This window comes from Aulonocara sp. 'chitande type north' Nkhata Bay, linkage group LG7 (genome assembly GCF_057382095.1).
Source record: "Aulonocara sp. 'chitande type north' Nkhata Bay isolate Kocher_YH1m ecotype deep benthic linkage group LG7, A_spYH_male_GT1.1, whole genome shotgun sequence".
Classification (NCBI taxonomy): Eukaryota; Metazoa; Chordata; class Actinopteri; order Cichliformes; family Cichlidae; genus Aulonocara; species Aulonocara sp. 'chitande type north' Nkhata Bay.
Genome location: NC_141350.1, coordinates 42,360,450 through 42,374,024, shown reverse-complemented (window position 1 = coordinate 42,374,024; position 13,575 = coordinate 42,360,450).

Here is a 13,575-nt window from a genome sequence, read left to right as displayed (position 1 = left end):
AATCATATGGACTGCATATGCAGTTCCAGTAATTGTCCGATTACAGATGGTCAGTCATATAAACCACTGTCTTATTGTGTCTAATTGAAAAGACCTGGCTCTAGTATCTGCGGCTTGTGTGCTGGCAGATGCCTGATTGCCTCCATGCTTGCATTGCCTGCCTGTAGACATTTTCACACATGACCTCCAGATAATGTTGGAGGAATCCGGCTGATAAATTATCCAAATATGCCCGTTTTGATATTTAGCACAGTAATCTTTGGAGATGTTCTCACTCCAAAGATTTCTTCGGTTTAGGCACGTAGGGGCCCAGATAAAGCCTGCAGGACCCAGGAGACATGACTCCCACTCGCTAGCTGGGATTTCTCGGGACAGTTACCTGCTTGATATTTTTCACATCAGCCCAATCAGGCATCACATGGACTTTTTACTAGGGAGCTGGCAGATTAAAGACTGTCCCAAGTGTTGTCACGTGTACCTTTGTGTGGTAATGTCTAGACAAGTTCAGAGCGGCAGTTCATGCGTGAAAATGGTCTATGTGGTTTTAGTGGAGGTGGCTGGCTTTTATTTCCAACACACATTATTATACAAAGCAGATTGTGTTCAGTTAAACCTGGAGTGGAGCTTTATGTGCAGATATGAGAGAAGTTTTGATATTCTCATAAAATATTAAGCCACAGGATATATATATAGTACACATTATATTTCGTTTTTAGCCTCAGACATTTTCAAGTTACAGATGAAGACTTTTAGTTTTCAAAGAGTTTTGTGAAGTTTAAAATAATATTTTCATTCGAATTTATTATTTAAAAAAGGGTGATAAATGATTTATTGATTGTCCTCTGAGCTCCTATAGATGATTCAATAACAAATGAGCCAGACCAGAAGTGACCTTCCAATACCATCTCCCTCCTTTAATGGCTGCAGATGCAGATGTTCATGCCAAAGTCTCACTGGATCAATTAAACTTACCACCAGTGTTGGTCAAGTTACTTAAAAAAAATAATCAGTAACTAATTACCGATTACTTCCCCAAAAAAGTAATCCCGTTACTTTACTGATTACTTATTTTCAAAAGTAATTAATTACTTAGTTACTTTTTAAAAACACGATTTACAACCTGAATAGGTGATAAAGCGATAGATCTTTCTGCCCAATTCTACTTTTTCTGCATAATCCATCATACAAAATGTAATCAAATGGAAAAGTCTCTTTTTAAAACTTGTTTTATTAGTTTTAACCTTTTAACTTCATGCATCAAGCAAAAATTTAATTATATGCAACATTCTCTGACTGGAAGAAATTAGTTTAACATTTAAACTTATTTTCTGCACATTCCAGCACATAAAAAATATTTTTTTGTGTTTACACTCAGTCTTTCAAATAGATGCAAGTAAAACACAGCAGAAAATAAATAAAGTCAAAGACTCAGCCGTCCTTTTGCTCTAGTTTCACCTGTAAAGCAGGAGTGAGGTAGGCGGAGGTTTACCCTGGTGCAGGTGTGCCGCAGCGGTCAGTGGAAGAATCCGCGAGTTTCTCTGTGAGTTTCCCATTACGTCGTAGCGCACTCGGTGCTTGCTTGGACGTTTAGGGTTTTTTTTTTCCGCTGTAAAAAGAAGTTTTCTTCCCACGCACAATGGACACTAATGTTTTTGTCACTTTTTATGGAATCAAACTCAAAGTAAGGTCAGTACTTCCACGCTTTAAACGCTGCACGCTCATACTCTCTCCTGCACTTAACAGACCTCTCTGCATTGAATCATATCTGTTATTAACCTCTGTCTCTCTTCCACAGCATGTCTTTTATCCTGTCTTCCTTCTCTCACCCCAACCGGTCGCAGCAGATGGCCCCGCCCCTCCCTGAGCCTGGTTCTGCCGGAGGTTTCTTCCTGTTAAAAGGGAGTTTTTCCTTCCCACTGTCGCCAAAGTGCTTGCTCATAGGGGGTCATATGATTGTTGGGTTTTTCCCTGTATCTATGAAGCGCCTTGAGGCGACTTTTGTTGTGATTTGGCGCTATATAAATAAAACTGAATTGAATTTAACTGAATTGAACTCGATATATGATCCATTGTTGATCTGCACACAGCTGTTGCCACGAACGTCGCACTCGCTTACGTCACTGTCATGAGACATTCTCGCAAAAAAAATCACGGTTTTAGTAACGCAGTAACGCAGCGTTCCTACGGGAAAGTAACGGTAATCTAATTACCGTTTTTGCAATAGTAATCCCTTACTTTACTCGTTACCTGAAAAAAGTAATCAGATTACAGTAACGCGTTACACGTAATGCGTTACTGCCCATCTCTGTTTACCACTTTGAACATCAGTCGATCAAGTTAGATCAGAAGTAAGTAATACATAGATGTCAGACAGATCATATACAAAGACAGACTTCATTATGTCTCTCTTACAGAAACTAGACCAAACAGAAGATCCAGAGGCTGAGGGACAGTTTGTGTGCTAACAAGATAGCATAAAATAAAAAACAAGGCTGTGGATGTTAAACTGTTTGTCACAACATGGCTTTTTTTTCCCTCATTGATTGCTTCACTTCATCTGTTTACCTGTTATAGATCTGGTATATTTTTGGTAAACACAGGACTCAGAAGATGCCCAGGAAAGTAACAAAGCCTGTAGTCTGTCTGTGCTATTTAGGGTAAAGGTATTTTAGGTCATTTGGGTATATTCTTACTGAAAGAGACTTCTTAATTTTTTTTACAATCTAGATGGTGACTCATAGTTTTTATTAACTATACAAACCACACAGAGGTACCTTGTGGAATGTCCTCTACAGGCAAATCCTGATCTAGGTTGTGTCCTGTGTTTGAGGTGGTCATATAAAATCGTGATACAATCAGAGTCATTTAGAGTATTTATAAATGAGTCCTGGAGGGTATTTGTCTTCGTCAGGCAGAGAAAATATGACTTTATTGCACAGATATTTGACTTTTATAATGACATCTTTTTGGGTTTTGGAAAGAAAAAGAAAGAAAAACACACACATTTTCTTCCTATGACATGATAATTTGTCCTGCTGTTTTGCTCTGCTTACAGTAATCCCATCTATTCTAATCTGTGACTTCTCAACACAGAGTTTCTAGTTTTAGCAGGGACACAAACCACATGATGGTTGTGTTTGATAGTCACAGCACATTTAATTATCTGGTACTTGTAAACATCTATAGTTTCGCGTTTCAAAAACAAACATGACATTAATGGCAAATGGCACAGACAGCAGAAAAGGCATGACTGTATGGTTAGCTGTGATGGAAGTGGTTGTGTGACTGAGCCTTTAGTCACAGCTTCAAAGGCAGAAGTGGTGTTCAGGGTAAAAAGCACTTACTGGAATCCAGGGTGTCCCGGCGGATCTGTGGGCAGACACACATACCTTGTATACTTGATCCAAAGCTCTGATCCCAGCTTATGTTCGTAATTGTTCATCACTCGACCACCTTCCTCTCAGTGTTTGTTGTTGAACTCTGTTTTTCACGTTTTTCATATTTGACTCACATTCGTGCGGTGTGGTTTTCCTTAGGTGTAAAAAAGCAGAAAAATGTTGATCGTGTGACAATTTGAAGTAGTTTTCTGATTCTCAAAGAATTGTTGCTAAATAACTTGACTTAAAAACATATGTAGAGGATTGCATTTATACCAAGTCAAAAAAAAATCTTTAAAAAAGTTAATGAAGAACCAATCAAAGTGTGGTTACGACTGTGACACAAAAGGTGAAGGTGACAAGATCTTAAATCTGCACTTTTGGTTTAATACTGACGGCTTCTCTGTTTGCAAGGAGGGTTTCCTGCATGGAAGTTAGCCGGAGGATGACTCTACCACTAAGATGATCTGTGACCTTACTGGACACTTTCTTTGTGGCCTTGAACTCTAGTTTCAAATCGATGTGTTTTTTTCTTCTTCTGAGGTTTGTATAGTGTTTTTGGATTTTGTGAATTGCAGTTTTTTAGGAAAGGTCGTTACTGTTACTATGAAAAAAAAGTTTGTCTTCAATGAGTTGAGGTTTGGGGTTATTATGTCAGAGTTTCGACTTGATAACACAACATGTCAAGTTACTTTCTCAGAAATTTGAGTTGGTGGGTTGAGTTTTGGGATAATGGCTGGAAATTTTAACTTATTGGCATTGGCCAAAAGTCATGTTTGTTTCCACCACTGACCAAAAAAAAAAAAAAAAGTGGTGGAAACAAGCTCCCTCGGTGTTTTCCTCACTGTAAAGTTGCTGACTATCTACCTCTGTATTTGTTAATTACTTTTATCTGTTTTATTTTTTATTTGTCTCCTGTTTGTTCCATTTAATATTTCTCCCCTTGCATGACCGTTTTTATTTGTTTCACCTGTGTTTCCCTCCTGTGTTCAATTCCCTGATTACCCTTTTTATTAGCGCTGTCTTCTCTCAGCCTGTGTACCTGCTCAACGTGCTTCCTCTCCTCACGGACTTGTGTATAGTGAAACAGATAATCTTTTCTTTAAAAAAAATAAACACATATAAAAGAGCATTATTTTGGATGTTGGTAAAATCACTAAAACTGTCATTTAAACTGTTAATTTTATATCACACAATAGAAAGTTTGGGATTTCAAATGGCATGGTCTGATTTAAGATTTCAATTTCTTGGGAAATGAACATGTAAAAATACACGATATGTGTTAGGTGAGGCAATCTCATTAAAAACACCTAGATTAAGAAGTTTTAATGTATTTTTCTTTTCATTTTTTATTTGCAGGGTATTTTGTTTAGAATGATTGTGGAAAAAAATTTATTCATCCATTTTCTTTGAGGCTGAAATTAAATTAACTCAACCATCAGATCAAAACACTGATGCTAAGGCTTCAAAATACAAAGTCCAAAAGGTGACATCACAGTGGTACGTCCATCTTTTACATACATTACATGTTGTATCCACACTTGCTTTGGTTTTAATTATGTTGTTAAATAAAACAAGACTCAAAAATAAAAATACAGAACTGCAAAGCAACTTGATAAGAAATAAAGCAAAACTAAGACCAATGAAACCCATCCCAGAGCCTGCAGGGTCCACCATGCTGATGAATCATTACAGAAGTCAACCTATAATCCAGTATGGTAGCTGAGAGACCTCATCTGTTTTGAATTAGTGCTGCAGCAGGCACTACTCCTTCAGTGTTTTTTCCTCCTCAGGTTTGAAGCAGATTTTTTAAAAATGACTTGTTTCAGAGTTACATTTCAATTTTCCAAAAGATTCTCCTGAGATTGTAGCAACAAATACTCACTAAGGATGCAGTCATAATGGTGGGATATTAAATACGCACATGTTTCTTAAATGTTCCCCTAGCTCTCTCTTTTAAACCACTGTTTTATTTCAGGCAGTGTGAATAACAATAGGAAATACCTACATTAAAAAAAAAAGCTAACAACTTCTCAAAATGAAGAGCCACCTGAAACTACCACCTGAAACCGCCAGTGTAAGCATCTCTGTTTGGTCCTGTTAACAGATGACTTCAAAGATGACACTTTAATGGAGAAACTGTGATGCTTCATTTCTTTTTCAGGATCTATCACTAAATGCCAGATGTAACATAGTTTGCATGGCCTGAAGTTGAACTTGTAGGCCCCCAAAGTAGGAGGAACAATGTCAAATACTCATGCAGAGTAGAATAAAACTGGCCTAGTGATCAGGATCATCACCCTAAGCATGCAATTTAAAAATCGGGGCAGGAACGTGGAGGAAATATTGAACAGAAACATTAATATAATCATTACACATGATTGCACAGTAATATTAGGTAGTACTGTACAACGCATCCACTTAACACACTGTTTGCTGCTACAACTACACATGTTTCTTTTCCAACTATTTATTTATGAGTGACTTATGTATGTATGTATGTATATATATGTATATATTGTACTATTCTTAGTTAGCGTATTGTCTGTCTTGTCTTAATGTTGGTTTAAAATGGAGCACTGTAACAAAAAATAATTTCCCCCAGGGATCAATAAAGTATTCTGATTCTGATTCTGATTCTGATACTGAACCAGTAAAATGTCAGAAACCTAAAACAAAAGAATTGTTTCAGTATGAGATTTGTCCATACCGCTCCAATTACCACGCCTGTCACTGAAAACTAAAGGCCTAACAGTAAATGAGTGTGGAGGAGGGCAGCTGTATATGTGAAAAGCAACGGCAGGTCGACTCACTCAGGCTGTCATGTGTCCATAAATCTGCTGCACTTTCTCTGTCTCATCATCACACTGGAACTCAAACAGACACCTTTTCATTATCAGAGGATGACTAAACTTGCTTGCACTCCTTTTCCATTAAGTTTGATCTCCATCACACCAGAACATGGAAAGGGGACAGGGTTTGGGTCAGCAGCAAAGCCAGAATTAGAATTACTGCACATCAAGAGAATGAGAGGATGAAGGGGTGTGAAGGAATGCAGCTGTTCAAACAGCTCTTTGATTTAGTGGTCACGGCGCCCAGTGTTACTCACTCTGGCTCAAAAACCATGGAGATCACTCAGACGTTTATCCCTCTGGCCCGGTGGATTTCTGCTCCCTGTTGACGTGTGTGTGTGTGTGTGTGTGTGTGTGTGTACTATCTGCAGTACCTGAACTTGATTACTTATACATGGTGTAAAGGTTAATGTTCATGTAATGTACTTACGCAGCTTAGAGCCTCTCGAGGACAAAGATTTTTAAAAAGCAAGAGCACTGGGTTTTTTTTTTTTTCTTTCTTAATGTTTTGTTTCCAAGGAGCCAGACTTTCTTGTCATTTTAAAGTGGTCTTGTTCTCCAGGCTTTCTGAAGGTCATTCAAAGCTTTTCTTTGGGCATTGGCTACTTTTGCACTCATTTACAGTCCAGACCTTTTAACTGACCTTAAATTGCATCTTTGGGCACTTTGTTTTGTTACAAAAACACATCATCCCAAAGATTACACAGTTTAAATAGGTATAACATTGTATTTTTACATCAACAATGTGAGTCCCAAAGAGCTATTAGCCAAAAACTTAGCATATCTCAGCACATCTCTGATCTGTATGTGCAATTAAGAAATTTGAGGAAAGTGGAGGGCAAAGAAAAAGTAGCAGGCATTAAAAACTGTCTACAACAGATGAACAGTATCCAAAGTCACATTCTTAAGAAACAGGAAAAAATCCACCTGGACCTTCAGTTGATCATTGAGCTTTTTAATCTCAGTTCCAGTCTTGTGGAAGGAAAACAGGGAGAAAAGACTGAGGTTGCCAAATTACACAAGAACTGGACGGGAGTCATGAATTCAAATTTGACGTTTTTGGTTAAAATTGTCATCAGCATCAGGCTCTGTCATGGTTTGGAACAGCATTTCAGGCCATTGCATTTTGATCGACCAGGAAAGCATCTGATTGGCTTCATTTCTCACACTGACAGTGATCCCAAACACATTACCAATGCAATAAAAGCATACTTGGACAGAAAACACACACACAATGGAACACAATCAGTCATAGATTGGCCTCCCCAAAGCCCAGACCTCAAGATTACTGAAGCAGTGTGGGATCATCTTCACAGAGGTCAAAACAAAAAGCAGCCAAAGAAGAGCTTTGAATGTCCTTTAAGAAGTCCAGAGAACTACACCTGGAGACTACTTGAAGAAACAAAAAGAAAGCTGCCTAAGAGACTTTAGGCTGTGTTGAAGAATAAAGGCGCTCATACCAAAAATTGACTTACAAGCTCGTTAGAATTGTACAAGCTCTGTGTTGCCTTATATACTGTATTTCAATGTACCTTGAAATACCTACACATGCTTTAAATTTTCAAAACAAAATGAAGAAAGAAATGAGGCCTGGCTCAAGACTTTTTGCAGTCCTGTGCGAATCCCACTTAAAACATTTCAAACATTTTTCTGCATGTTAACCACTCATGTTTATGATGTGACATGCTGTTTCTGTGCTGACGATAGAAAAATTAATGAATTATAGAATCAAAGGTCCCATATATGTAGGAATACTCCACATCTCCTATTAGCATTTATTACTATGAATAAATAAATAGAGAAATGGGCATCAGTAGTAAAAGCCACGTGCTACTACTTGGAAAATAAGATTTTTCAAAGCATGTGGTTAACCAAGAACATCATATGGTACATACTAGTTTTATGACAATGAGATGCAAGTCAAAATCAATATATAAATTATGCAATGAAATTGAAGAGGTTAATGAGCAATCTGTATACAGGACACGAGGCCAATACATAAAAAGGCTGGAGTTTCATGTAGAGAAGAAGTGTTCTGTTTGTTTACTGAACTCTGTAACCTATCCCTCAACCAAAGGCATTTTAACAAGCCTGTGATAAGGCCAATAATATGACAGAAAAAAATAAATCTTCGTGGCAAATGAAAGCCTCGTGTCTCCAAAAAGCATCGCCTGCTTGGACCTTTTTTATAAACCGCAGCCTTTTGCGCACAGCAGCTGTCTGTCAAACTGATCCCTTCAAACTCTGCTCAGTTCTCCTTTCTCGCAGGGGTCAACACAATATAAAGAGCCACTCTGCCTTCCTTTCACTCTCTGACTGTGTCAACAGGCTGAGCATGAGGTTTCAGTTACACCGGTGCACTTCTCACCTATGTTTCACTGAAGTCATGCCAGAAATGATAATGGAAAATTGGAGGGCTTGCCTGTGTGTTAGCTGACAGTGATGGTGTGTGTGCCCATTGGTTTTTGTGTGCATGTCAAAATCTCAGGTCAGGTACCCACCAGGCTTCAATCCAAAAGTGCCACCACCTGATCCGTGTGTGCCTGCGAGTGTGTGTGTGTGTGTGTGTGCGTGTTATCGTTCGTGCATCAGTGAGAGCCTTGTGTTATCAGGCCTCTGCACCCCCCCAGCAGCCTGATTGAAATGTAAATTGACAGTGTCATAAAGCCTATATTGTCAGCCAAATGCTAAGTTATGAAGAAATAGTAACAGGCTCTTTCATTAAGGAAATGACAGCTCGTATTTGCTCTGATTTTCCTTTCAATGGAATGTTTCCGTAATGACTTCAATACTGAGAAATGGAGAGAGGAAAAAGGAGGGGAGAAAAAACATCTGGCATCAATGACAACATTTTCTTTGGATATTAAAAAATGCTGTTTCTTTGACAGCATGTTAAGAGCAACAATGTTTTTTAAAATAGGTGTACCTTACTGTACAGATCACACTTCCAATGGCTCCACAGCCTTTAAGCGTTCAAGCTGTTCAACATTTTTAGAAAAATAAATTAAAGAGAGAGAATCACCTCATCCATGCCAACAACTTATAAAGTTTAACTGTAAAATTACAGTCGCCTCATTTTATGTATGTGAAACATTGTTTTTCTTTCTTTTTTAAAATTAATTCATCTCTGAGTTTATTATGTTTCAGAGAAGGTCTGACCATGATGGCATTATAATGAAGCAGACACTATGTATTTAGGTTTCAAAAGACAGAAGAAGAATTTATGGCATTTGTCTAATCCACACATTTTTTTTCAGTGCTTCTGGTTAGTCTCTATTCATGTTGTTCATGACTCGGTGTTTGTCTGTGACTTTCACTGGCCTCAGTTTTTCCTCTCCAATTCTTTGTAGTTGAATTATACAAAATCAAGTTTAGCAAACTGCAATACAACAATCAAAATGTGAAGTGTCCATACTTTCCAGCTCATATAAACTCAAACACTGATATATTGATTTTTAACATTTTCTCACGAGAAATTGTGATATGATATATAACAGATGAAATTTCGGTAACAATTTTGTTAGTAACTTGTAGGTCAGTTCAGTCAGCCCAACAGGGAGTAAGTATGACATGGAGGTAAACCTACACTTTCTTTCCTGGTGAACATGGGAGAAGCTTGCCTTCAGGGCTTTAGCAGCAAGACTTTCTAACATGTGAGTAATGCTGTCAAAGGGTCTCGCCTGACCCAACCCATAATCATTTCCTATACCTAACCCAGCAGTTTTCTATGACCATGCAAACCAAAACACAGTGAGAAACCATAAAAGAGGAAGACATTAAGATAATAACGCAACTGTAAGTCCAAAAGAAATATTTAGTATCCTTATTTTCAAATGGTGCACACATTCAAACTGACTGGGAGACAGGCCTGTGTCTGATCCATTTGTTCACCATGGCCTCCTACCTACCTTTGTGGACTGCAACGATGACCTCTCCTCCTTTCAATCATACTGTCAGTGTGAGAAGTGAGTAACCAGAGAAGTGTATTTATATTGACTCTGGACATCTGCCTTGACGTGTCACGAGGAAGAACCCGGAGGCTGAGGTTAGAGTGAGAAAAAGAAGATCGAAGAATGGGACACTGATACAGGGAAGTTCTGGCGTCTGCAGCCTCAAGGGGCATCTGTTGCTTTGTTTCCCAGGCCGGGTTGAGTATGAGTGAGCAAATTCAGTTTATAAGACAAGCAGACATGCAGAATCAAAACTCAACACTACCCCTTCTGGCATTAGTGACTTTGAAGAACAAAGATGGGGTGATAGACAAGGCAAAGTGCAATAATAGGGAAAGCACACTAATGCCACACTTGCATTTTGCAGGTAAGAGTGATTCTGCATTAGGAACAAAATAATAACAAACACCCTCGATTTAAAAGCCATTTTAACAGACAATCATCAGAATTTGTCTCATGATCAAATGAAAGAAGCTTTGTTGTAAAGAGATTAATAAGGCAATGACATTTACGGCCTCTTACATATAGAATCTTTTAGTTTACCCTTAACTGATCATTGCCTTATAAGAGAAATACACATTTTAACTTATTTAATAAATGAGATTAATTTTAACAGCAAGTAATGGAAATGTGTGGTTTTAGGTGATAACAAAAGAAAGCCCAGCAGCCAGTTTTATACAAGCTTTATTTACAATGTCATTTTTAGCAGTGTAGGAAGCACGTTTTCATCAGTAAGCCCTCGTTGGACAGGTGCTATAATCCAAAGTAGACAGGATTCCTACTTTCCTCATTCTTAAAATGTCTACACGCTTCCCAAGTCACATACTTATGTACATAGTGTGTTTGTATACAAGCTATATAAAACTTGGCAAATGGAAGGTTATTTGCTACTTCAATACGAATTTTGTTCATTTTCACAGAGTAAAAAACAAAAACAAAACAAAAACCTACAGCAAACACTGCACGTTATGATTACGACTTGTTAACAGCTCCCTGTTCATATTTTCTTTCTAATACAGTTTGACTGGTCTCCATTGTAGGTGCGCAACCAGCTAACAACAGAGAATACTGGGTAGTCATTTCATCTTAAGCATGTTTTAAAAGAAAAATGCACTACATTAGGACAGAGTTTTGTAGGATTACTGCTTTTCTCAATTAGAGTTCGGTTAATTAGAAAACAATGAGTAATAACCTCAGCATTAGGTAACTTTACTTTGTACTGACAAAGAAGTGGCATTGACGAGGTCTGAAAGTAGTCCAAACTAGCCGATTTGATGTATTATTAAAGAACAAACAGATGCAAATAAGAGCAACAAAACACAGGAGCTGATTTCACTGGGATAAAAGGGGTTAAGACATTGTGCTTTTTCTTAAGGGAGATTAAAAAAAAACGTTTTCCTCAAATCCCTGATATAAATCTCAACAGGTCAACCCCAATGTGGATGTGTTTCATTATATACAGATTTCTTACCAGCGTATGGGGATGGACGGTTAAGAGTTCTGTGGAATAACATTTACAGCTGAAACTGCAGAGGTCACAGGCTAATGGTTTCAAAAACTCTGGGACAAGACACCGCCGTACTTTGCTACTGACTTCATACTTGAAAATATTCATCCACTACTCAGTTTTGGAAAACAAACATGACTTGCAGAGATAACATTTTAATGCAGTTAAACATCCATCCTCAAGAGCTAATGAACCTCTTTTCCCACTAAAAAGAAAGAAAAAAAAACAACAAAAACCCACCAGTCTTTGCAGGCATTAAAAAACATGACCATTTGTAGGGCTGAAGTAAATTATTAAATTAAAAATAAAGAGTGATTTGTTTGTTAAAGCAAAAGAAAAAAACGTTTTAAATAAAACGATTTCTAAGAAAATTCTCCTACTTAAGAAACGGGAGGTACATGTTCACAAACTTTATCTTCCTTTTGTTGCATAAGACAAGTATTTAAATGATGGATAAATTACATCCACTGTAACAACATGAGTGGTGCTATAATACTACTAAAAGTTTAACACTGCTGTACAAGCAGCAAAAGAATAAGCTGTTAAGATTAAAAAAAAATGCACACCATGAATCATTTAAGCTTATGTAACATATCAAATAGAAGTAAAATAGATTAAAAGCAGAGAAAAGCCCACATTAAGCCCAACACAATAATTTATGAAGTTAAAATCCATATTTAACATTTTTCCCCAAATAACAAAATAAATGTGTGTGTAAGATCTATTGTTACAGAAAGAAAAGGACCAAATTAATGTTTTCATATAACAAATAAAAAAAGGCACTAAATCAGATGATGCAACCAACGCTCTTATTTAAATTAATGTATGCAGTCATACTTTTGACATACATTTAACCTTGAGTCCCGCTTTTCAATAGTTTCATAATCTTTAGGGAAAATAATGACATTTATTTAAAGACGCTACATAAAATGTACAATATTACTCTCAGTAACATCAATGGTTCTCCATTACTAATACTGTAACATGTTTTAGTAGTAAGCGTCCAAATACAGGATGCCTCTCAACTGTCTGATGTGAAGGGCCTTTAAAAATAAAAAAAAATAAAAAAATTTAAAATATATATATATATATATATATATATATATATATATATATATATATATATATATATATATATATATATATATATATATATATATATATATATATATATATATATATTTTTTTTTTTTTTTTTTTTTTTTTAGGAGAGTCTATGGTCAGCAGGACCACTGGAGACCATTTCCAATTTTAGTGTGATGAACCAATTTTACTTTAAGTGAATAGACAGCACATCAGCCTGCATGAGCTAATGCACGGTTTCATGTCTGTACTACCAAGAATTTTCAAATCCAAGGTAAAATACACCAAGATATGGTAGGGCACAGGTTATTTGCTTCTAAAAAAAATATTAATCAATTAGGAATCAACTGAAATTTGGCTACTATCAGAAACACTATGTAGATGTGCGTTTAACAAAACAAAACAACAAAAAACTGCAAGCAGGCTTAATGGGGGCTTTTACTGCTTTTCAAAACACATCTGTAACAATGTCTTTCATTTAAACACTTTATATTTATATCTCTGCAAACACTTTTCGGGCAGCATTGTTGCCTTTAGTCCAAAACTGGTTGCATTCAATACTTGAGGTAAAAGCACTTTTAAGATGCAATCTAGCAACATGTTCAGGGCTTTCATAAAAATACTTACTGTAGAAGTTAAAAACAGAATGGAGTCCTATTTTGTTATGCATACTGATTTGCCGGTTATACCTCTCAAATATTACCCCAATCCTCGAGCCACACAAATAAACAGAGTATGCAGGAATATGTCATTGAGGTATCCCTAAGCAGCCAAACAAAATCAAGTTAGACATAAATACTAGAGAA